Source organism: Macaca nemestrina, unplaced genomic scaffold (genome assembly GCF_043159975.1).
Source record: "Macaca nemestrina isolate mMacNem1 unplaced genomic scaffold, mMacNem.hap1 Scaffold_114, whole genome shotgun sequence".
Lineage (NCBI taxonomy): Eukaryota > Metazoa > Chordata > Mammalia > Primates > Cercopithecidae > Macaca > Macaca nemestrina.
In genome coordinates, this window is record NW_027257597.1 from 84,226 (window position 1) to 110,785 (window position 26,560).

A 26,560-nucleotide genomic window follows, 5' to 3' on the forward strand; every position below is an offset into this window, starting at 1 on the left:
TAATTCAAAAATAAAAGCCCTTTGCATATGAAACTGAATCTTTCTGCAAGCTAGTTTTCTGGGACCTCTACTGTATACATTCACAGGGTAAACCAGTTGGTGTTTGTGAGTCTGTTTTCTACACTGCAGTGTGGAAACTGACTTAGGTGACTTGTTAAAGTCAATGGCTAGTTAGTAGTAGCACAAGGCACAAATTCACTTCTTCTGACCTCCTACTTTTATTCTCTGCCTATAAGCACTAAACATGTTAAAACCGTTTGTCCGGTAGACGCAATATGCTCTCCTAAGGAAGTGTTCATAGACTTCATGTACAAATTTTGAAACCTATAGCAGTTTATGGAATACACATTTTTTTTTACTCATATCTTTTTACCTGGCTTTCCTCCCAAGGAGTAATCGTCCCAAATCTTTGAGTTTGTCTGGCATAATTTTCAAGTAAAGTAAAAGTCAGAAGGGATCACATTTCATTCAACAGTGTGCCTCTGAGTGTGAGCACCATATCTAACCAATGGTAGATGTTTAGCATATATGATTTGCTTAAATGAATGAAAGAAATATGTAGTGATTAAAATATTTGGGAACTGGATGTAACTGAAATATTATTTCAGGCATGTATTATTGGAAAAGCAATTTTACTCAAGCCATGAGTACTAAAACTCTAGTATTATTGACATCAATTAAATATATGGATAATTGTTGAATCTGTAATGAATGAAAAACTTGAATGACCTAAGGCTCCCAACTCTGAATATGCAATATAATACTAATTGTGGATAATGTTTATTGCACTTTTGATTTGTCGTGAATATTAAGCATTTTCTATTTTTTATTAGTGTCTAACTTTAGAGGGACATAATTTCATTATCTTCCATTTCGTGGGTCAAACAACTGAGGCACAGAGAAGTTATATTCCTGGTGCAGGGTCACATAGGCAAGAAAGGGCCTAGTCATGGTTTCATCTCCAAAGCAGCCTTTCTTCAACTACTAAGGTGGCTTTGATGATTTAGCTAAAGTGAACTTTTCAAAGCAGAACTCTGGGAATTGTTTCCTCAATTACACTATTCAAATAAACTATTCTCTTTTCACTCACTTTTTTATTTTAAAATTATGGTACCATTATTTTAAAATGACACAGTCAGCTAGTTGGAGGACTTACCTAGATGTTAAATGGTTAATAGAGGTCACAGTATAAATGAAAACATCCTTTAATCTGGTCGTTGTGTCACATTTCTAACATTTCCATTTTCTTCCTTCTCTCATATCATTTATATATCAGTGTTTGATAATTACAGTGGTTTGTTCTAATATTATTTGAGTTCTAAATGTTCCCTAAAAGCTACTCTATGTCATCGTTAACTGGCAATGTTTCCTAGTATGCCTGATGGTGTGGAGGGGTAATATTCCCTTTTTTTCTGTCAGTGATAGCAGCTGTCAACCCCTAAAACACTGAAAAACTGATATTAACAGTTTTTGTCAAAGCAAGGGCAAGAGACTTCAGAGGTGAATAAATCTAGAACAGCCAACACTGCAGTCTCTTGAGCAGTTTGTTTGTTATAAATACAAATCAATACCACAAGTGGCACCTTTTTGCTTTCAACACCTATGATTACAAACAATTATCTTCATAAAATGGTCTCAGCTTTTTAATGTGTTGTTTTAGATATTATTGAAACCTTATAAAAGCAACACTTTCTACAAACAGGATCAGTGTTTGATGTGTATTAAATGAGGTCAGATAGTTAAATTTGAAAAAATAATTTATAAATATTCAGATAAGAAAATTAAAATTACAAAAGCAGAGTTTGTCATCATTAAGCTGAATTACAACTGTGTGTAGTTAATGCTATATCTACATGGCTACGTTTTGGTTAAAACAGTTTTAGTAATCAAATCATCTACCTCATTCTCCAATTTAACCACCTATTTCATCTGTACACTCTAACATTCAGTACACATTCCCTTCAGAAATGACCTAGCTTTCATCCAGTTCAGCAATTAGGGTAGCTGCAACCCATGATGTGCTATCATCCCCCAGCTACAAAACAACATACAATATTTAAAGGTTAAAAACTCATTGAGAATTTATGAAATGGTAATCCATTCTGTGTTCATGAAAATAGGCAATCCTATTTGAAAATCTTTAAACCAATGTAAACTCTAGAAAATTCAGTGTTGAAGTATGGGAAGAATAAAGACTTTGCACTACTATGGTGTGTAACAATGCAGTGTCAGACTCGTCATTTACAGTAAATGCCTTGATTGGACTTTCCTCTGGACTGTCATTATGCTGCTGAAGATCAAATTTGCTCAAGTCTGTGGGAATTCCATCATATTTTCTTCCCCCTAGTTCCAAACAGGAAGAGAAGGGTTTTGAGGTCCCTTGGCAAAACCAAAAAGAAAACACTCACACTCACAAACAATGTGAAAACAAAATGGCAGACCTAATCCTTGACTCCATGTCCAAATGACGTTGAGGCAATATTACTTTTGCAACATTTGTATTCTGCCCAATATATCACATCATGAGATTCCTCAAAAAACTTGGAAGTCTGAGAGCTGCAAAACAGAAAGCAGTTAAGTTGATGTCTACATTTGGATTTCTTTTTCAGGTTACATGTCTAAGTGTCTATCGTAGGCTAAGGTTAGAGGCTTCTGTTGGGGAGCTGTGCTTTTGATGTGGTTTTGGCTTCTTACTGCAAAGGGAAAAAAATTCCTCAGATAAAGTTAAGTTCACAGAGCTCTGTTTCATCCGCCAAAGACAATTTTGAGTTATAGAAATTCAAGCGGTAAAATGACAAAAAGATTCATTTCTCTGGATGCGGTTTTCTTTTGTGAATATCGAATACTTTCACCCTCTGTTAGGGAAAGCAATCATTTCACACAATCTTAAAATTGGGTTTAGTGGAATGAAGGAACTTAGTAGAAGGGCTGTTTTCCTTTTATATTCTTGTTGATACACAACAGGGATGTCTTTCCTCACTAATTTTTAAGCTACTGTGACCTTCACATCACAGATGCTCAACATCTAAGTGGCTGGAGCAGCCAGGCCTCACCCTGGTCTTGTTTTTGAGTAAACATGCTTCTGTTCTGACCTGGAACTTGACATTTAGGGGCCAAGATGCCAGAGTGTGTCAGGAAAATTTCACCAATTCTACTCCTTGCAAAGTCATTCTCACCTGGCTGTGAGATATATTGTGAGATATTGGGCAGAACACAAATTCTGCAAAAGTAATATTGTCTCAACTTCATTCTCACCTGGCCTCTGCTTTACCTGAAGTCCATTAACTTTACCAGGTCAGAGAAGGCTGCTTTTCCTTCTCATGGAGAGAAAAGCTTAAGTTGATCAACATTCCCAAAGCACAGAGTGATGCCTCAGATGTAGGGCAAAATACTGTTCAGCACACTTCTTGTTTCTTAGTATGGGCAGATCTCAACTTGTATTTATAAATGCTTGTAACCTTTAATTCTGGTACTCACTTCTCTCACCTCCACCACACTCACCCTCCTTCCTCAGGGCATTTGCTTTGCCATGCTACACAGCCTGACTTCATGTCTCTCCCTGTGTCCAACCTTCCATGCTTTCATTTTATATTAGCATCTGTTGCTTATTGGATGCATACTAAGTGCCAAGCTGTTCTGCACATTTTAGACAAAATCTCTCAAAACATCCCAGAACCACCCTGCAAGGGAGGCATTAGGATTATTGCTACTTTACAGAGAAGGACTACTGAGGTTGTTTACCTTCCCTCAGGTCACTGAGTGGCAGAGCCTGCGTTCTAGGCAAATCTAACAAATTGAACTGTGCTTTTAACCTTTTTACTACTCTCTCCAATATCTCCATATATATATATGTGTATATATATATGGTATTCATTTGGCCCTTGGTAGAAATGACTTTGTCTACACATATGAATTAAAATTTATATTCTGAGTGAATCTAATTTGAAAACAAATTTTAATCTGTAGAATTCAGTGGCATGTGGCACAGTCACAGCACATGTACCATCACCATTATCTAGCTCCAGAACATTTTTATCATGCCAAAAGGCAACTCTGCACCCCTCAAAGCAATCTCTCCCCCATTTCTCCCCACTCTCAGCCCCTGGCAACCCCTCACCAGTCAACTTTCTGCCCCAAAAGATTTTTATGTCTCATATAAATGGAATCATACTGTATGTGGCCTTCTGTGTCTGGCTTCTTTCACTTAATGGCTAAAATGGTAAATTTTATGTTATGCAAATATTACTGCAAAACAAAAATTAATAAAATTAAAATGGTTGTAGGGAGAAACTCTTAGTTTAAAATGCTCAAGTTTTCATTTAAGGAGTAAAATTAATTTTTTGATTGATGTTTGAAGCAAATCATAGAAGTTAAATAAATTAAAAATGGCTTTGGCAGAACCCCTAAAAAGAACTGCAGATTCTCTCGGTGCCCCCCACCCTGGCACTCGGCATGTACCGCTCAGCACATGCTCATTGAAAATGTGCTGAGTGCTGGGCAGGGATGACTGCAGGCAAACAACTTCCAAACAGAGAAGCTGCAGAGATGTAAAAACATGATTCAGAATTTTCTCCAGAGGAGCTTCAGCTTTCAATTTCCTGCTTTCCAGGTCCTCTCCAATTCTCAAAAGGGTGCTGCATAATTATCTGAATAACATCCAATTTAACTTTATCTATACTAACGTATAAGTATGTTAAAGTGACTCTAATTATACTGATGGGCTCAGGCCCTGGCATGAACCCCACTTGACACGGAGGCCTGGGCCTATCACTCCATGGCATTTAAAGGTGCTAAGAAATCACACACACACCAGAGGTTGAGGTAATCTGAAAGTGACAGCCTGTAAATCTACCCTGGTTGTGGCGGTGGTGATGGGATGGGTTGTCTTAATGGCAAAAAGAGTAAAAGGAAGTTCATCTGAAATTGCAGCAGGAGTCTTCTCCCTCCCACCTCTCTTGTTTTGTTTTTTGTTTGTTTTGTTTTTTTGTGGGGGAAGGGAGCAAAGAAGAGAAGGGTAAGAAATGTAGGTGTTTCCCAAACAGAGATTTTGGCAGTCTGCCCTTAATTGGCATTTGCTAAAGGCCACTGGGCAAAGAGAAATTGGAGAATCCTGAGAATTGGGCAGTTGAGAATGAGAAGCCAGGAGAAAGGCTAGAGGTGTTCATATCTCCATGAAGAGACAGTACCGCCACCTGGGAGACAAGTCACCTTAGCCTCTGTGATCCAGGGTTGGAATATTCTATTCAAAATTTCCACAAATATGTTTATATCACTTACCATGTTTGGAATCATGTTCACTGTGGCCACCGTTGGAGTGAAGATGGGGCTACTAATAGGTAGGCCTTGGACCTTTGTGGGCCATGGTGTGTGCTGGGGATCACTGAGATTAGAACCTCATTTATCACGCATCTTTTCATGTTGTGCAACCTCCCAGTTGCCAAATACTAAAATCACAACTCTGAATGCATGAGATCTGAGAAGTTTTATGGCTTAGAATAGATCAGCCTCCTCTCTAATGTTAATCTCTGAACTACTGAAAATGGTGGTACTTTGCTGCATAGCAGTGGCTTTGCAAGGCTTTCTGGCCGGTAAAAAAGAACCCCAGGAGGAGGAGCTGAGGGGCAAGACTGCACTCAGCAAGGCCAACATGGAGGAGGCCAGCAAGTAGGAGGCTAGTCTTTAGAGCCTCTGGTTTGCTTTCCTTTCTCCCTACGTATCCATATTTTTCCTTTAGAAGCAAGTTTCTCATTTTCTCCTCCTCCACCCTGGTTTTAGAAAAGGTATGATCACCTCCCTCACTCACTCAATCAGGACCCATAAATGCCTGGTACATAGGCCACCAAGACCACCAGTCATCCTGTGCCCAGGTGGGCATCTCGAATCCATCACTCTAATCTCTCCTGTTGAGCTGAGGTGTGGCCCCATCATTCTTCCTAATGGAGCACTCTTGACAACCATAGCCACTTTTAGAGTTGGCACAAAGCATAAAATTTTGCAATCTTGGCTGAGAGAGATCACTGGCAGACACATTTTAAAGTGACCTCTTTTAGGGTCATTTGCATTTTAGCAAAAGACAAAAATGCAGTAAGCCAGAAAAGTGAGCTCATTGTGGACTGACAAGCCTCTGGCATTTCTCAGCAAGGACTCATTCTCAGGCCAGGATAGGTAACTAGTTTGATGAAAGCAGCAAAAATCTTTCGTTTTGGCAGCCACTTGTGAGAAGTAAGCCTTTAGAGGTGCAAGCACCACTCTCAAACTTGGGAAGAATGAGAGTGCATTACAGAACTGTGCTGGGCAAGGCAGAATGGACATCATTATCTGGTGTAACTTCCAGTTGCTACATCTAGGATAACAGCAAACTCATCCACTGGTCATCCCCATTAAATTATCTCATGGATATTTACTGCCAGGGGAGAAGGGGCATCAATAATATTTCTGAAACTCCAGACACTAACGGTAGATGTTCAAAGGCTAGTATCTGAACGAAGTAGTCTTTAGAAGACTATTTTTTGACATTTTCTCAGAAGTATTTTCAAATTTTATTATAAATTGCTTTCATCTGAAGTATACACCAAAGACTTGGCATATTATAGCAGTTCTCTTGTCCTAAGGCTTCTATTTTTATAAAAATGCAACATCTCTAAAACTGTCATACCCTAACTCTTCTGCAATCCATTTAATAGAATTAGATGCTGTGAAATATCCATCTGGGTTTCTTTAGGCGGCTCATATGTAACAGTAAATCGTACATGTTTTTGTATCAATAGATCTGTACCAGGTCTACAGCTTACTTTACCTGTGAAACAAGGAGTCTCTAGGAAATTTTGAAGCTATAGACATTATGTTGAGCCTTAAGAGTTTTGGGGATTACTCAAGGGAAAGAAACCATGAAGGCTCAAAGACCAGTAGAAAGAGCATGCACTCTAGGGATAGGCAAATCTGGGATTGATTTTATCATGCTGGTGACCTCAGAAAAGTTATGTAATTTCACTAAGGACAAATTACTCTTTAAAACAAGGATGGCAGTAGCAACACCTCCTTGGATTACTATGATTGAATACGGCAATGTATGTAATATTTGACACATCAATATTTTTTCCCTAGACTCTTTTTCTAAAAATCATGAGCAATAAATTAGTTTTTACCAATATACTCATTTATTCATCCATTTATTTGCTCAATAAATCTTTCTCAAATTCATGCTTTAAAACAATCCATAAAGTATAGTCATTACCTCTCCCTACCCAAACTCCCTGGGGTTTGATAGAGGAAGAGGATGTTTATATGAATAACTACAATATTAGCATAGGAAAATTGTTGGTATTTGAGTTTTATAGGGATGAATGAACAGGTAGAGCACCAATAGCTAACAATGGGATACAAGAAGTAAGCCACAGAAGCAGAAACTTCCTTGGGAAATCAGAAGGGCAGTACCCTAAGGGCCTGACACGGTTAGGCTTTCTCTACCCAAATCTCTTCTTGAATTGTAATCTCCATAAACCCCATAATCCCCACGTCAAGGGAAAAACTACGTGGAGGTAACTGAATCATTGCTTCCCCCATGCTGTTCTCATGATAGCAAGTGAGTTCTCACAGGATTTGATGGTTTTATAAGGGGCTCTTCCCCCTACCCTCAGCGCTCAATCCATCCTGCCACCCTGTGAAGAAGGTGCCTGCTTCTCCTTTGCCTTTGGCTATGATTATAACTTTCCTGAGGCCTCCCCAGCCATGCAGAACCGAGTCAATTAAATCTTTTTCCTTTATAAATTACCCAGTCTTGGCTATTTCTTCATAGTAGTATGACAATGGACTAATATAGTGCCCTAATGTAAAATTACTCCTCCTAAAAATGTATCTTTCAGAAAGAGGCTATAGTCTTATATTCAGTGACTATAAAATCTTTTATATAATGAGGGGCTACATTTGTTACACAAAAGCTTTTTTTTAAAGAAATGGAAATCATAAATACACACGCAGGGCAAATAAAACGGCCATCTTCCCTAATATATGCAGACAGGTACTTAGACGTTAGGATAAAACTTCTGAAACAGCAGCACAAAGAGATCCAAAGATGTGCCATACCTCAAACAACTTGGTAGAAATAAATATACTAAACCTGATACTGAAGTGAACTGTGGAAATAATAACTAAAGCAGTGACAAGAGTGACTTATCTGAAAGATAGATGAAGATATTGAATAAAATTGTTATGAATATGAAATTAGAGAAAATGAGCATATTATATAATACTGTATTTATATATAAGATAATAAATGGAACTGTCTAATTTAGCACATTGATTAAATATTAGCCTAGACAATTTACTCTTTTATCTAAATCAAAAAGTTTATTTAAAAAGTCATTTTTTTTTCTTTTGGTTTTTCTATTTTCCTTAGTCAGAACATGATGACTTAAATGTATTTGGACCTATACAACACACCAGCCTGTACAGGGTGCAGGGAATTAGGAGAAGGTAAATTTGAAAGAGTTGTTGGGCTCCAGTTGTGGAAGATTTTAGTCAACTGGTGAGGCAGCCAAAGCATGACTTTAGTTTTCCTGTTGGTGGGAAGCCAGAGCTCATGTGTGAGTAGGAGAGAGCTGATCCCTGGAGCTAAGCTTCAGAAAGACGAATCTGGCTGTAGACTGCAGATGGAAACATGTGTAATAGGTCCAAATAAGAGTGCTACTTCAACAGGGACATTATTAAAGGCAGACACTGGGGATGAAAAAAAATAGTTGTGAGAAGTAACATGCATAAATATTTATATAATTTGGCTACTGAAAAGTAAAGAGAAATTTCATTGATATTTTATATATAAAAATGTACCACGAAGCAATATATTGCTGTAGCAAAACTGCACTTGTAGCCCATAAATATATCTTTAAAAATTCTCTAGAAAATAGTTTATTAACAGAATTCACTGATGTACCTAATTAATTCCCAGAGCCTAGAGTCATGCAGTAAGGGGCCTTAATAAATATTTGTTTTCGAAGGAATAGATTATGGTTAACACATTTTTAGACTGAAGGGAATGGAGAAAAATAAAAAGGCAAAATGTATGTGTTACTACATGTTAATTTTTAATCTTTTAAATATTTAAGGGAAAAGGGAACCATAGAATCTGGATTTGGGGATGTGGCCACAGTTAAAATTCATCTAAGCTTTTATAGACCAATAGACTAATTACCTTACACTTTGTTGGCCTGTTGGTTGCTATAAAAGCACTTTCCTATTGGCCAAACCTTCATGTCCTTTGCTGCAATTTAAGAAATTGCCCCCTTGTTTTAATATTTTCTGGTGGTGAATGCTTCCTATCCCTCTAAACCTCATACAAAGCTTTCAAATTTGCTTTTGCTCATTAAGAGTAGATCTAAGCCATACTAGCCAAACCAATCAATTTGAATACAAATATCTGTAAAAAAAAAAAATGGATTCTAGGATGAATGACCAACTGAAGATGATACTTTTCACAGCAACAAGGAAAAGTTAGTTGGATAGAAATCTAATTTCTAGGGATTCAATTTCTATCACTAGAGGTGGCAGAAAGAATTAAAGTCATCCTATTTTCTTCACCAACTTCCACTGACCAAGAGCAAAGATTTAAAAACCTGTGTAGCCTTGGAAACAGAATTTGAAGTTAACTAGACAATGGCTGAATTTGAATCAAGATTAAAACTTGGGTAAAAATTCTCAGGAAAATAGTCTCTGAGACAGAAGATGAATATAAATATCTTTATTAGGAGAAAAAATGAAATAACACTTTGATCTCATGAAAATAAAAAAAATCCATTGAAACTTCTTCTCAAAAAGCTGATAAAATATTCTTAGCACACTTGAAAACATTAAAATCTATAGCTGACTCTTGAACAACAGTGGTTTGAACTGCATTAACTTACATGCAGATTTTCTTCTGCCTCTGCCATCCCTGAGACAATAAGGCCAACCCGTCTCTCTTCCTCCTCCTCCTCAGCCTAGTTGGTATAAAGATGGTGAGGATGAAGGCCTTCATGATAATCCACAACTACTTAGTGAATAGTAAATATATTTTATGTTCCTTATGATTTTCTTAATTACATTTTCTTTTCTCTAGCTTACTTTACTGTAAAAATACAATATATAATTCATATAACATAAAAAATATGTGTTATTTGACTATGTTATTGGTAAGGCTATTGGTCAAAGGCGGGTCATTAGTAGTCAGGTTTTGGGGGAGTCAGAAATTATACTTGAATTTTCGACTGTGGGGGGAGCAGGCACCCCAATCCTCACATTGTTCAAGAATCAGTTGAATTTACTTCTGTCTTGTTTTCAAGAGCAGTTCATCAACTAAAATATATTCTGCATGATAAACTAGTTATTACGTTCTGAGAATAATAAATTCTCAGGAACTAGTCACTTTACAAAATAGCTTTTTTTGGAATTGACCATCAGTTAAATTTTATCTCACAGCTCGTCAACAGAGAAAAACAACTTGCTCTACTATTTAAAATGTGCTTACAGGTTGTTTGAACCAACTGGTCAGTTTAACCTAGCTGTTCAAAATTTAAGAACAAAATTTAAGAACTAAAATTACCTATAGTAATTTTCTTAGTCTTGACCACAGATTAGATTACCTGAGAAGCTTTTAAACACCCAGATAACCTGGCCACACACAAGACTAATTAAACTAGAATCTCTGGGGACTGGGATCAAGCATGATTCCCCAGGAGACATCAATGTATTGTCAAGGCTGAAAACTACCGATCAAAATCAAAACATCCAAATGGGAAAGTTCTGACTAGTGATTTTCATATTATTCAAATACCAAATTTTAAAAATGTTATCTCAAATGAAAACAAAAAAATGATTCCTCCTTTCAACTATTCAGCCATTCTACTGTTGAAGATTATTTGTGGCCTCAAGAATCCTGTTATAATGGCCAATGATCCTGACAGACTTTTTTTAAGTATAACATGAAATCCATAAAAATGTGGAATATAAACGTTTTACTAATTAGTACTTATCAAACAAAGTAGGAAGTAAACATTAGGAAAATCACGAGAAGAAAAGCGCCACCTGAAACACCATAAACCCAAATGTTTACTCAGCCATCCGTTTAAAATAGAGATAACATAAGAAGCTTAGCATACAGAAGTCTGCAGCATTTGAGAGACAGGGTAACACTAGATCTCACAACCTCTAGCTGATCATTAGTTCTGCACTTGAACACCAGCACCTTAGCCAGCTGTGCACTCAACTGCAGAAGTTAGGGCAATGTTCTAGCATACTCTGTCAATTGGCAGGTATAATCAGGAGTTAAAACGATTCTCTCTTAGAACATCACAGGAATATAGATTTCCTATTAGAGATGTCTATGAAAAAAACCTTAGAATGTTATTACATGGTACCATTTTTTTTGGTTGAATAAAATCCAGTATTTTTTATTTATCAAACTCCAATTTCATTTCACAAATGTAAGTTATCATCAGCTCCCCATCCACTTTCCCCCATCTTCTTATCTCTTTCCCACCCTACACTTTCTCTCCCCCACAACCCGGGCTCCAAAAAGAAAAAAAAAAAATCCCTCAGCTATTTCATCTTAATAACACTGCAAAAATCAAAACCAGTGTCTCCTGCCCCCAGAACAGTGGGTATCCCCACCTGGCTGCCTCCTGTAGCTCATGCAAAATTCAACCTACAATTATAGATGCATTCTCAGTTTATGCTGCACTTGAGATTCAATGGTGACTACTGTCAAGATGGAGAGATTTGTGAATAAAAATACATTTCAACAGCAAATATAAATTAGTTTTGTCTTATTTGCCATTGACATGGGTAATGTACAGATAGTCCCTGATATATGATGGTTCAACTTACAATTTTTTGACTTTACAATGGTGCAAAAGTGATATGAGTTCAGTAGAAATCATACTTTGAGTACTCATACGACCATTCTGTTTTTCATTTTCAGTACAGTAGTCAATAACTCACGAGATATTCAATACTTCATTTTAAAGTAGACTTTGTGTTACATGATTTTGTCTAACTATAGACTACTGTAAATGTTCTGAGCATGTTTAAGGTAGTGCAACTTGAGCCATAATGTGTGGTAGGTTACAGGTTTTTTTTTTTAACACTCAAGAAGATCAATTTTATTTATTATCTGGAATTAACAGGCATTATCTTCTTTTTTAAATTATACTTTAAGTTCTAGGATACATGTGCACAACGTGCAGGTTTGTTACATATGTATACATGTGCCAAGTTGGTATGCTGCATCCATTAACTCGTCATTTACATTAGGTATATCTCCTAATGCTATCCCTCCCCTCTACAACCTCCCCACAATAGGACCCGGTGTGTGATGATCCCCTTCCTGTGTCCAAGTGATTTCATTGTTCAATTCCTACCTATGAGTGAGAACATGTGGTATTTGGTTTTCTGTTCTTGCGATAGTATGCTGAGAACGATGGTTTCCAGCTGCATCCATGTCCCTACAAAGGACACAGACTCATCCTTTTTATGACTGCATAGTATTCCATGGTGTGTATGCCACATTTTCTTAATCCAGTCTGTCACTGATGGACATTTGGGTTGATTCCAAGTCTTTGCTATTGTGAATAGTGCTGCAATAAACATACGTGTGCATGTGTCTTTATAGCAGCATGACTTATAATCCTTTGGGTATATACCCAGTAATGGGATGGCTGGGTCAAATGGTATTTCTAGTTCTAGACCCTTGAGGAATCACCACACTGTTTTCCATAATGGTTGAACTAGTTTACAGTCCCACCAACAGTGTTCCTATTTCTTCACATCCTCTCCAGCACCTGTTGTTTCCTGATTTTTAAATAATTGCCATTCTAACTGATGTGAGATGGTATCTCATTGTGGTTTTGATTTGCATTTCTCTGATGACGAGTGATGATGAGCATTTTTTCATGTGTCTGTTGGCTGTATGAATGTCTTCTTTTGAGAAGTGTCTGTTCATATCCTTATGCCCACTTTTTGATGGGGTTGTTTGTTTTTTTCTAAACCCAAGAGACTACTACTGGAAATAAGTAACAAGAGAAACGTTAAAAACTACACAAATACATGGAAATTAAACAACATGCTCCTGAATAACCAATGAATGAATTAAAAAATTAAGAAAATGTAAAAATTCCTTAAAACAAAGAAAATGGAGATATCACAAACCAAAATCTATGAGATACAGAAAAAGCAGTATTAAGAGGGAAGTTTACAGCAATAAATGTTTACATTGAAAAAGTAGAAAGAATTCAAATAAAGAAATCATAAATAAAATTTCATGATGTACTTAAAGGAACCAGAAATACAAGAACAAACCAAACCTCAAATTAGTAGAAAGACAAAATCAAATATACCAGGGTATTCATAAGTGAAAGTGGTCTCACAATACAGAAGATTAAATGATCAAATCGTTGTTTTTTAAAAAAATAAACAAAACTGACAAACCTTTAGCTAGACTAAGAAAAAAGAGAGACCCCAATAAATAATATCAGAACCCAAAAAGGAGACATAAAAACTGAGATTGCAGAAATACAAATACTCATTACAGTATATTATGAGCAACTACATGCCAACAATTTCAAAAACTCAGACTAAATTGATAAATTCCTGGACATATACAACCTACCAAGATTGAACCATGAAGAAATAGAAAATGTCAACAAACAAATAACAAGAAAACTGAAGCTGTACTTAAAATTGTCTCCCATGAAAAAAAAATCCCAGACCCTGATGGCTTCATTAATCAATTCTACCAAACATTTAATGTAGAACTAGTACTAGTTCTACTCAAATTATTCAAATAAAATTGAAGAGGGGGGAATACTTCATAAATTTTTCCATGAAGCTAGCTTCCCTGATCCAAGACCAGAAAACGGCATAGCAAAAGTAGAAAACTATAGGCCAGTATCACTGGTGAAAATAAATGTAAAAATCCTGAACAAAATATTAGCAAACCAAATTCAACAATGCATTAAAAAGATCATTCACCGTGATCAAGTGGGATTCATTTCAGGAATGTAAGTATGGTACACTATATGCAGGAATAATATGTAACATCCACAGAAGCAAGAACAAAAACCATATGATCATTTCAATAGATGCTGAAAAGTGTCTGAGAAAATTCAACATCACTTTATGATAGAAACTCTTGACAAATTAGATATAGAAGGAAAAACAACTCAAAATAGTAAAGATTTCATAGGACAAACCCACAGCTAACATTGTGTTGAATGGAGAAAAATGGAAAGTCTTTGCTCTAAGGTCCGGAACAAAGCATGGATGCCTACTTTTACCACTTTTATTCAACATAATATGGGAAGTCTTAGCCATAGCAATTAGGCAAGAGAAGGAAATAAAGGACATCTAAATTGGAAAGGAAAAAGTCAAATTAGCCTTGTTTGCAGATGATATAATCTTATACTTACAAAAACCTAAAGGCTCCACCAAAAAACTCTTGTAACTGATAAACGAATTAAGTAAAGTTGCAGGATACAAAATCAACATACAAAAATCAGTAGCATTTATATACACCAACAGTGAACAACCTGAAAAATAAATCATTTGCAATAACTATAAAGAATATAAAATACCTACAAGTCAATTTAACAAAAAAAAAAAAGAGAGAAAGACCTATACAAGGAAAAGTATAAAATGCTAATTGAAGATGATATATGAAAATAGAAAGATATTCTAAGCACACGGATTGGAAGAACTAGTATTATTAAAATGATACTTCCCAAAGCAATTTAAAGATTTAGTGCAATCCCCATCAAAATACCAAAGGCATTCTTCACATACGTAGAAAAACTCGTAAAATGTATGTGGAACTCAAAATATCAATGGAGTGGCATAGTCAGGGCTCACTAAGGCCTCAACCTCTCAGGCTCAAGCCATCTTCCAACCTCAGCCCCCCGAGTATTCTGGGATTAGAGGCATCCACCACCACACCTGGCTAACTTATATTTGAATTTCAGTAGAGATGAGGTCTCACTATGTTACCCAAGCTGGTCTCAAACTTCTGAGCTCAAGAGATTCTCCCACCTGAGCCTCCCCAGGTGCTGGGATTACAGGTGTGAGCCACTGTGCCTAGCTGGAACTCAAAATATCTTCAATAGTCAAAGCAACCCTAAGCAAAAAGGACAACGCTGAAGGCATCACACTACCTGACTTTCTAAACACAAGGGAATACCTGTGTTCAGACTTCAAAATATACTATAAACCTATAGTAGGCAAATCAGCATGGCACTGGCATAAAAACAGACACCTACATAAATGAAACAAAATAAAAATTTAAAAAATGAAAAAAATAAAAAAATACAAAACTGAAAATAAAAAAATGAAACAAAATAAAAAACTCAGACTTACATACATGATAAAACCCCCAAATTTATATGCAGATGTATATTCAGGCTATCACCCTGACTATACATGTCTAAAATGTCTAGTAGAGATGAGGTCTAGAGGTCTCATCTCTACTAAAGATCTTTGCTACTGAGTTAAAAAAAAAACATGTTTCTGAATTATCCAAACAGTTGCTTTGTTTTTCCTATGGCAGAATGAACCTTAGATTGAACTTTCATACTTATCTTGAGTTGTTACAATATCATTTAATCTTATGCACTCAGGTTTCATTATTCAATATTCAGTTATTTATTCTGAGATATTCTAGTAGATATCTTCATTAGGTCAGGATTTCAATAGTAATAGTTTTTCAAGGAAAGACGAGTCTTTTAATGGAACTGGGGAGTCTTTGAACTCCATGCATAAACAGTGGGGGTGTCTTGAAACATCTGGTTTTGTTACTTTTTCCTGTTTTGTCAGGGATTACATATTGCTATAGTCCTTTCTCATCCTATATTTCTTCTAAGCTGCATTCCTTTTGATGTAGAACATTTTATCTTTATCTTTTCCTGCAGGATTTATATAGTTTCAATATGCTCCTCATTGATTCCAGATTACACTATCGCCTGCCCTCATGAGATGTGTTTATCCTCAAGAATTCCTGATAGCCCTCCGGTGTGTATGTGTGTACACTCATGTATTTGGCTTTCAGCTACAGTCACCATATGGTATATCTCAGTCTGTCCTCTTCTGCTCCAGTTCATGTTCCCCATTGTTGATAGTTCTGCTCACGAAGCCAACTGAAGGAGCTCCAGTATTGTCACGGCTCATATCCATTGATAAGCATTGGTGAGAACTTAAGCAATTCAATGCTTTTTAGATACAAAGATTCAGATGAATCTTATGAAAACCTTTCAGGGTTGAAAGGCTAGTACTCTTTGCCATAGATGCCAAGAGATCAAAAGTAGATGAAATGGATCCTCCACAGCAAAATTGGGAGTAGGTGCAAAATTAGAGGAATGGGAACATAATGAAATGTGGCAATGGGGAAATTATTTTGTTATTGTTGCTTATGCAAGCATTGCTTTGAAGGTATTAGGGCTTTAACCAGGCTGAAAGTATCCATACACTTTTTTAAAAGTACCAAGATCTACTTAAAATTTCTCAGAATTCTACAGGTTAAACAAGTCCCTGCAATATATTATTTCATATTTACAATGAACCACTGAGACTAAAAGAGGAACTGGACACTGTCATAGAATAGATAGAAGTAATAAATGTCCTCTGTACATCACTACATATAATTGGTCACATTTCATCAATAATTGAGATTTTTTTTATCTTGTTTCATCTACTCACAGGAGACTACCACACTTACCTTTCTCCTGCAACAGGCACACAGGCTACTCCAAGTTTCCTGGTGGTTCTGAAGAGGGGTCCACAGATGCTTGTGAGCCAGGCTCTCTATCATGATTATATATGGGAGATCCAGTACCTCCTTGCCCACCTCCTGAGGGAGCCTCAGTATTGCCCCTGCTAGTAGTCCTGGTGACAATGCCCACATCCATGCCAAGGGAGCAACCTGGCTCTTATCTTCCAAAGATGTCAGTGGGATTCCTGAAAGACCTGGGGAGATATTCCTTTCTTCAGCATGAGGCAGCTGACTCTCACTTGGGCCTCTGCTCTCTCAGGGTTGTGCATGGACTACCATGAAGATAATGTTGCCAGCATATAGTAGCTCTCTCCCCTCTTATAATTAGTTCAAAAGACCAATTCCTACCCCTTCTCCTTTTCTCTTTTTTTATTACACTTTAAGTTCTAGGGTACATGTGCACAATGTGCAGGTGTGTTACATATGAATAGTGTCATATTGGTGTGCTGCACCCATTAACTCGTCATTTACACTAGGTATATCTCCTAATGCTATCCCTCCCCACAACAGGCCCTGATGTGTGATGTTCCCCTTCCTGTGTCCAAGTGTTCTCATTGCTCAATTTCCCGCTATGAGTGAGAACATGCGGTGTTTGGTTTCCTGTTCTTGCGATAGTTTGCTGAGAACGATGGTTTCCAGCTGCATCCATGTCCCTACAAAGGACATGAACTCATCCTTTTTTGTGGCTGCACAGTATTCCATGGTGTGTATGTGCCACATTTTCCTAATCCAGTCTGTCATTGATGGACATCTGGGTTGGTTCCAAGTCTTTGCTATTGTGATTAGTGCTGCAATAAACATACACATGCATGTGTCTTTATAGCAGCATGACTTATAATCCTTTGGGTATATACCCAGTAATGGGATGGCTGGGTCAAATGGTATTTCTAGTTCTAGATCCTTGAGGAATCACCACACTGTCTTCCACAATGGTTGAACTAGTTTACAGTCCCACCAACAGGGTAAAAGTGTTCCTATTTCTCCACATCCTCTCCAGCACCTGTTTCCTGACGTTTTAATGATCGCCATTCTAACTCGTGTCAGATGGTATCTCATTGTGGTTTTGATTTGCATTTCTGTGATGGCCAGTGATGATGAGCATTTTTTCATGTGTCTGTTGGCTATATAAATGTTTTCTTTTGAGAAGTGTCTGTTCACATCCTTTGCCCACTTTTTGATGGGGATGTTTTTTTCTTGTAAATTTGTTTTGAGTTTTTCGTAGATTCTGGATATTAGCCCTTTGTCAGATGAGTAAATTGCAAAATTTTTTTCCCATTCTGTAGGTTGCCTGTTCACTCTGATGGTAGTTTCTTTTACTGTGCAGAAGCTCTTTAGTTTAATTAGATCCCATTTGTCAATTTTGACTTTTGTTGCCGTTGCTTTTGGTGTTTTAGACACGAAGTCCTTGCCCATGCCTATGTCCTGAATCGTATTGCCTAGGTGTTCTTCTAGGGTTTTTATGGTTTTAGGTCTAACTTAAGTCTTTAATCCATCTTGAATTAATTTTTGTGTAAGGTGTAAGTAAGGGATCCAGTTTCAGCTTTCTACAATATATGGCTAGCAAATTTTCCCAGTACCATTTATTAAATAGGGAATCCTTTCCCCATTTCTTGTTTTTCTCAGGGTTGTCAAAGATCAGATGGTTGTAGATGTGTGCAGACGACATGACTGTATATCTAGAAAACCCCATCGTCTCAGCCCAAAATTTCCTTAAGCTGATAAGCAACTTCAGCAAAGTCTCAGGATACAAAATCAACGTACAAAAATCACAAGCATTCTTATACACCAATAACAGAGAAACAGAGAGCCAAATAATGAGTGAACTCTCGTTCACAATTGCTTCAAAGAGAATAAAATGCCTAGGAATCCAACTTACAAGGAATGTGAAGGACCTCTTCAAGGAGAACTACAAACCACTGCTCAACAAAAAAAAAAAAGAGGACACAAATAAATGCAAGAACATTCCATGCTCATGGATAGGAAGAATCAATATCTTGAAAATGACCATACTACCCAAGGTAATTTATAGATTCAATGCCATCCCCATCAAGCTACCAATGACTTTCTTCACAGAAGTGGAAAAAACTAAAGTTCATATGTAACCAAAAAAGAGCCCACATTGCCAAGTCAATCCTAAGCCAAAAAAACAAAGCTGGAGGCATCATGCTACCTGACTTCAAACTATCCTATAAGGCTACAGTAATGAAAACAGCATGGTACTGGTACCAAAACAGAGATATAGACCAAAGGAACAGAGCAGAGCCCTCAGAAATGAGTATGATTTTTGATACTGTGTATTAATATACCAGCATAACCCAATGGACCAATATTTTCCAATGACCAACATATGATGTCACAAAATAATGCATGGATTAAAGAATAATCCAAAGTGCCTGAGATCTCAATGTACTCTGAAGTAACGGAACATAAAAAGTGCATTGTTATGATTCCACACTGCAACTAGCCTTTCAAAACCAATCATTTCTCAAGTTTTGGTGTAGTGCCAGAGACTGACTAAAACTACCTAAAAACGTCTACTATAATGCTTCTCCTTTTTCCACCTAATATTATCTGTGTAAGGCTGAAGGTTCTTCATAACCTTTACTAAAACCACCTATTGTAAAAGACTGATGCAAAAATACACATGAGAATTCAGCTTTCTGTGAAGTCAGATATCAAAGACATTTGCAAAAGTGTAAAACAATCAATGCCACATAATTTTTTTTGTTTTGAAAGTTATTTTCATAAAAATAGAATTAAGTTTTAATTTGAATACACTAATACATACTTTTTCTATTTCTCATTTTAAATTTTGATTATAGTAAATGTAGACATAAGCCATATAAGTAAATGCTCTTTTAGATTCTCAATAATTTTTAAGAGTGATAGGATCCTGAAAGCAGAAAGAGAATCACTATTTTAAGGGCATTTTCTTAAAAGGCTCTTTAGATGAAACTTTGCTAATTTCCTTCTTCTTTCAATTGAAATAATTTAATGAGTTTTCCACAAAACTCATACTCTGGCATTAAGACAAACAATTTTCATGAACGGCTACTATGTAACATAAACACAGCACTGCAATATGAACAGGAGGAAGATGGCTAACCAAAGGCCTTAAACTCCAACACCTGCACATCCTAGGCATGTGACATAAATGGGTAAAATAATCTCCAAGAACTAAGCCCTTTCTGCTTTCTTAAAACCCATCACATTATTTTTCATGTCATCATTTTTTATAGAAACTTGAATTTCAAGAATAACATTTTCATCTTGAGGCAACCATAAGAAAACAATGGAACACATTTCATGAATGGTCATCCACAGTACTGCCTTTTGGCTTTCATCCTGAGCACAGAACAACACTTTCTGGCCCTCCTCCAGCTCCGCCTCTCCCCACCGTGAAGAAGCTGCAGAGTCCAGGGGACATGCCATTGGGAGCCTGCTCCAAAAACCCCATTTCACAAGCCCTGAACCCCAAAGTTCTCCCCCAAATGGGTTTGAATTGCTTCAATGACTTGTGTGGGCCTCTTTCCTAGATTTATCCTCCTAATGTTGGAGACTGCACCCTCTTCCCACATGATGACCCCCAGACCTGAGGAGCAGGCACGGGGTCCTTCATGGCAATGGACAGAACTTGTAGTACAAGTAGACTGGGGTTTCTGGGAGAGAGCAGGGATGAACAAGCAGGAGTGAAAACCACAGTGTGAAGATGGTCTCCTCCTCTGGCACCATGTGCCACCCCAGAACTTTGAGAATCACAAATTTGAACTTAGCCTTCTGGGCAATTATGAAGATGTATTTGTCAAGGTAGAAGGATAAAATATATTTTATATAACAGTTTGTTGGCTTGGTTTATAACTTAAATATTTAAATATATAAAATGTGGATGTGTATTTGAATTCCATCTCCAAATCACAAATATTAAAGGATTAGCCTGGCTTTTGATGTTTGGCTTAGAAATGGGAAGAGCTGGCCACGTGCACTGGCTCATGCCTGTAATCACAGCACTTTGGGAGGCCAAGGTGGGTGGATCACCTGAGGTCAGGAGTTTGAGACAACCCTGGACAACACGGCAAAACCCTGTCTCTACTAAAAATAAAAAATAAAAAAATTAGCCAGGCTTGGTGGCAGGCACCTGTAATCCCAGCTACTTGCGAGACTGAGACAGGAGAATCACTTGAACCCGGGAGGCAGAGGTTGCAGCGAGCCGAGATTGTGCCACTGCACTCCAGCCTGGATGACGAAGAGAGCCTATGTCTCAAAAAAAAAAAAAAAAAAAAAAAAGGAAAGAAATAAAAAGGGCTGAGGGAAGATGGGAAGATGGCCATTATGCTGGTATATTCTGTCTAAAGACTAAACACTATAGACATTCTCAGATTCAGCTGAAGTGTGCCAGACGTTCTGATTTTTAAAGGAGTATTAGGAATCCAAATTTTAATGCAGAAAATTGCAATTTTAAAATCTTGACAACTAATTTTAAAAATTAACACCTGGTAGCAAACACTGACTAGTCTAAATAATGTATTCTGGAGCTGAGAGCTGGACAGAGGCCCACTAGCTTATAATGGTTTGGGCTTGAGGAAAATTTGTAACATCATGGAGTTTCCAATGCTTTTCTTTCAGTATCCTTCCCGGCATCGTGATTAATAAAAATGGCTACCTATCATTACATGCCAGACTTTGTATTAAGATTTTTGAACATGCTATTTCAACAGCATTCATACTTCCCTATGCTTTAGGTTTGTTTGATTTCATCCATGGGAAAGCTTAGGAGCTCAATCATCCCTTTTCACTTGTCCAGTCTCTTTTATAATAATTTGTAACAAGAAATCTGTTTATTCTTTTGCTCAGTAAATACATAAGGATAAAGTATATGGTCATAGATTAGAAGATTTACCTGGTCTGTGAAGAGATTAAGCCTTGGTGCCAATTGTTGTAATTTAGTTAATCTGCTTCCCATATTGATTCTAAGTCTGTGATTCAATAATAGGTTCTGGGCAAGTGTAACTTGAACCTCCTGAGCAATATGGGCATTGGGTGTAAAACTCTTCTGCTTCTTTGCCAATAAAGTGTCATCTCTTGATTACAACTTATTTCATAGCTTTTCCATAACTCCTTCAAATGGCCTTCCAGATGGGCTATAAAGTAATCAGAGTAAATTAAAATTTGTACTTAGTGCCAAAATGTAAATTTATTACATGCTTTCCCCCAAATCTAACCATTTGAAACATCTGGTATGGATATTTTAGTGCTTCATTAACTCTAATGGTGATAATTTTAGCAAGCTGTTAAAACTACCTCTCACTTCCCCATCACAGTAGTCCAAAGGATGCAGCTAATGTTTCAGCATCGAAGCATCTCTTGCAAACTCATTAGAGAAACAACCGGTTCTCTTTGGTTCATCATAAATTAAAGTAGAGCAGAACATTATCATCTGTCCACTGCCCACCAGACAATGAAATCACTGGCCTTACTGTGAAAAAAGTTTAAAGTTTTCAAGAATCAAGGGCATTAAGTACAGAAAATTAATCTTTTCTCTGCCAAGCTTTACACTTTTGCGTATCAGTTTCCCCCAGCTGTGATAGTTTCTTTTACAACATCTGCTGGAGAGAAGGGATGCAATGTGATTGTATTTAAGTACACCAATACATTTTTGATGATTAAAGCCAACATAATTATGGGAATTTTGTGACGTGTAAATGATATAAATTATATAAAAACTATAAAAATGCTCATTACTTTTAAATAAGAAATACATCAGGAAAGATTTTTCCGACGTTCTGAATAATGTGTATTACAAATGACAGATAATTTATGCAAAGAGGATCATATATTGAATTCAGACTGTTCATATTTCACTTACAGGTGTGATGGATAACACTGAGTGCCACCTAGATTGAAGGGTACAAAGTATTGTTCCTGGGTGTGTCTGTGAGGGTATCACCAAAGGAGATTAATAGTTGAATCAGTGAACTGGGAGATGCAGACCCACCCTCACTCTGGGTGGGTGCCCTCTAATCAGCTGCCAGTGCAGCGAGGATAAAAGCAGGCAGAGGAACACAGCAGGGCTAGACTGGCTAAGTCTTCTGGCCTCCACCTTTCTCCTGTGCTGGTTGCCTCCTGCCTTCAAACATCAAACTTTAAAATTCTTTTAGCTTTTGGACTCTTGGACATACACCAGGGGTTTGCCAGGAGCTCTCAGGCCTTTGGCCACAGACTGAAGGCTGCACTGCTGGCTTCCCTACTTTTGGGATTTGGGGACTCAGATTGGCTTTCTTGCCCCTCCGCTTGCAGACAGCCCATCAGGGAACTCAACCTTGTGATTGTGTGAGTCAATACTCTTTAATAACTCATTTTATATATACATTTATTCTGTTAGTCCTGTCCCTCTAGAAAATCCTGACTAATACAACAGGACACAGGACCTAGTCACAGTAAGGGAGTGGACATTATTTAAAAGCAAAGACAGTTCACCTATATGAAAACGAAAGATAACAGAATGTAGGTATAGATATATGAAGGTGAGCAGATGTAGCAACTGGAGATTTTGAAGTTCTTGTCAAATTATCACTTTTTTTTACAAGTGGAATAGAAAAGTCATCAGCAAAGAGTGAAAATGGGAAGGAGAGAAAATAAATATGAACTGTTACTCTGGGAAAGGATGAGAGTGAATGGAGCAGGAATTACTATTTTTTTCTGGGAAATATAAAGACATGAGCTTTGAGATCATGAATTTCAGTTGAAACAAATCAACCTGATTCCCTCTTAGTTACTGCATTTTAAATTTGAATTTTATTTAAAATCTCAATATAATAATCATAATTATAGCATTATACAGAAGAGTTTCATTGCCCTAGAATTCCTCTGTGCTCCAGCTGCTCATCCCTCTGTCCCCTGTAACTCCTGGCAACTACTGACTTTTTTTAACTGTCTCCAGAGTTTTGTCTTTCCCAGAAAGTCATGTAGCTGAAGTCATACAGTATGTAGCATTTTCTGATTGGTTTCACTCAGAAATATGCATTTAAAATTCCTTTAATGTCTTTTTATGGCTTGAGAGGTTATTTCTTTTTAATGCTGAATAATATCTCATTATTTGGATGTATTACAGTTTATCCATTTACCTAATGAAGGACATTTTGGTTGCTTCCAAGTTTGGCAATTATTAACTAAGCTGCTATAAACATTCTTGTACAGGTTTTTGTGTGGACATGTTTTCAATTCCTTCGCGTAAATACTAAGGAGCATGATTGCTAGATTATATGAAAAGAGATTGCTTACTTTCCTAAAAAGTTGATGAACTTGTCTTCCTAAGCAGTGTAACATTTGCATTCCTATCAGCATCATCAGCATTTGGTACTGTCTGCCTTTCACATTCATCAGGCTTCATCTTCATAATTTTTCTGCACTTACTTTCAAAATGAAAGTCTTCAATTCATCCCCTGCTTTGTTTCTTAAACAATCTTGAATGAGTTCTTTAAAGTCTAAACATCTCCCAGAAAATAAAAGTGTTAACTATATACTGAGAGCTGAAGGTTACAAAGGAGTGACACTAAATTGGTGACAATATAAAACCTCAGCTGAAAAATTCTAATAGTTAAAGAAGTGTTATGACATTTTCATATGTAGTTCCTTCTCCTTTACATGTGTAAACTTCAGATAGTCTGAAGTATTGTATACTTAGGAAAATCAGAGCTCTTCAAAAAATTGTTTATAATGTTTAGAAATTTAGGCCTAACATTTTCATTATATAGACTAGACTTAGCTAAACAGAACCATTTATTAGCCTGTTGTACATATTAAGACATATTATATTATAAACTAAGAAAGGAGAATAAAATAACTACTTTGAGAAGTTATCTAACAAAAATAAGGTTATTATGGGATTTCTATTATCCACACTCAATTTAGAATACTAATAGGGTCATGAAAATCACTGGTATGTATAACAACTCAGTGATAAGAAGCATAAAAATATAGGTAGCAAATTTCAGTAAAAACTATTAACATTCATTAATGAGCTCATACAATCAAATGCTTAAAACCAAAGACTTCGGTATCTTGAAGTGTGTTTTAAAAGGTTTTTTTGTGTGTGCATTTTGTTTTGTTTCTTGCCAGCAGCCTTCTCCTTATTAAAACAAAAGCAAGAGGCCAATGAAAATTCATACAAGTAATTTTATACATAGACATTTTATAGAGTTAATGTTTGTAATTTATTACTGTAAATTATTCACAAAAATAAAGAAAAAAGGTAAATTTGAAAGGATGGAAATATTAAGGGAAGTAGAGTAAGTAGAGTTTAAGTCATAAATTAGAAGAAAAATATTTGCAACCAGTAGGAGTTCCTCAGACATTTCCCAACAGGAACAAAATGGGTATATAATGTGGATAGTAAGTACTGTAGATAGGTTCAGGAGTTTGAGGTGACAGTGAGCTACGATGACACCACTGCACTCCAGCCTGGGTGACACAGAGAGACTCTGCCTGAATTAGAAAAAAAAAAATTAACCATGACAATATGTATATTCAACATTGTATCATTTGAACTAATATAATGCTTGTTGTACATGTATCACCTATATGCAACTTGTCATCTAATTTCTTCATTTGGAATTATTTCTGATTATCCTGTTACTGTAAGACCCTCTTTATAAAATTCTGAAAGATTTGGATAGAATTGGTTTTATTTCCAACAATTTATAGCACAAATTTGTCTTATAAATAAAATCTAACCACTAAAGACATAAAACAAGTTAAAATATTAGCTTTATTGTGAACAATAAAAATTTAATCTTAGGACATTTTGGATCATGAGCATTTTCTTTTGTTTTAATAACAATCCCTGGAGTTAAAAAGGATCATGCATAGATATGTCAGTTGTTTAAGTGACAAGAGAAGGGACATTTGTTGAAATCCTTTTTATATTTAACAATGTTTGCTACTACTTTTATTTAAAAATTACAAAAACTTATGTCTAAAATAACTTATTAGTTGCTTTAATTGTATTCTGGCAATAATTCCATAATTCATTTATCATGAATTGGAAAAAATACCACTTACAGAAAGTGATAATATCTATACATTGAAATATACATGAAATAAATAAGCAAATAAAACTATGCATTTTATTAAGACTCATTGAGATACTATTTTGCTTTGTAATATTAACATATTAAATATTAAACTTTCCAGTCTGTGTTATAATATTTAGAGCTATATCAGAATCTACTTGTATGGTCTGAAATGTTCCATTTTGTAAAACAACAAAAAAATAACTCATTGAATAAATTCCCAGTATGATGCTAGACTGGAGAGGAAAATATGTTATCTGTATACTTAATTCTTCTGGCTTTCAGTGTGACTTTTGGCTGCTTCAACTATAACACCATTCAAAGAATGGCTTTCATTACAGCAGAGTTGACCTTTTCAAATATAACTCACACATTTTGGAATGATGCACTTCCAAGATTAAAACTATCTGTGACTTAAAAAAAAAAAAAAATCCAGTATGTCTTTGGTGGCTAAAATCATTTAGATAAAGCAAAAGGTTTTGTCAAGGATGAGTCATTGATTTTCAGTGTGAATCAAAATCTAACAGTAAAAGTAAATATTTTAGTTTCTGAATATAGTTAAAAGTTCTTTGGAAGATAATTTCTGCAATATGTAATTTAGAAAAGTCTTTATAAAACATTTTAATGGACATATTTTTTTTTAAAAAAGGGCTACTTAGTATAATTTAACTTTGTTTGTTTGTTGTTTTTTTTTTGAGACAGAGTTTCA

General features: G+C 36.3%; 1 protein-coding gene across 4 annotated transcripts in view; it reads right to left on the reverse strand.

Moving 5' to 3' along the window:
* Positions 1 to 26,560, reverse strand: part of LOC139361239 (lysine-specific demethylase PHF2-like) — a 65,289-nt gene that overhangs the window by 19,151 nt on the left and 19,578 nt on the right. For 2 of the 4 annotated variants that reach the window (XM_071089818.1, XM_071089815.1), the window contains one exon: positions 1,411 to 2,343. The exons of 1 other annotated variant lie outside the window; for it this stretch is intronic. The gene's annotated coding sequence lies outside the window, so the exon portion shown is untranslated. Of the gene's footprint in view, positions 1 to 1,410; positions 2,344 to 21,696; positions 21,922 to 26,560 lie in introns of those variants that run through there. One more of the 4 variants, XM_071089816.1, reaches the window with a different exon arrangement.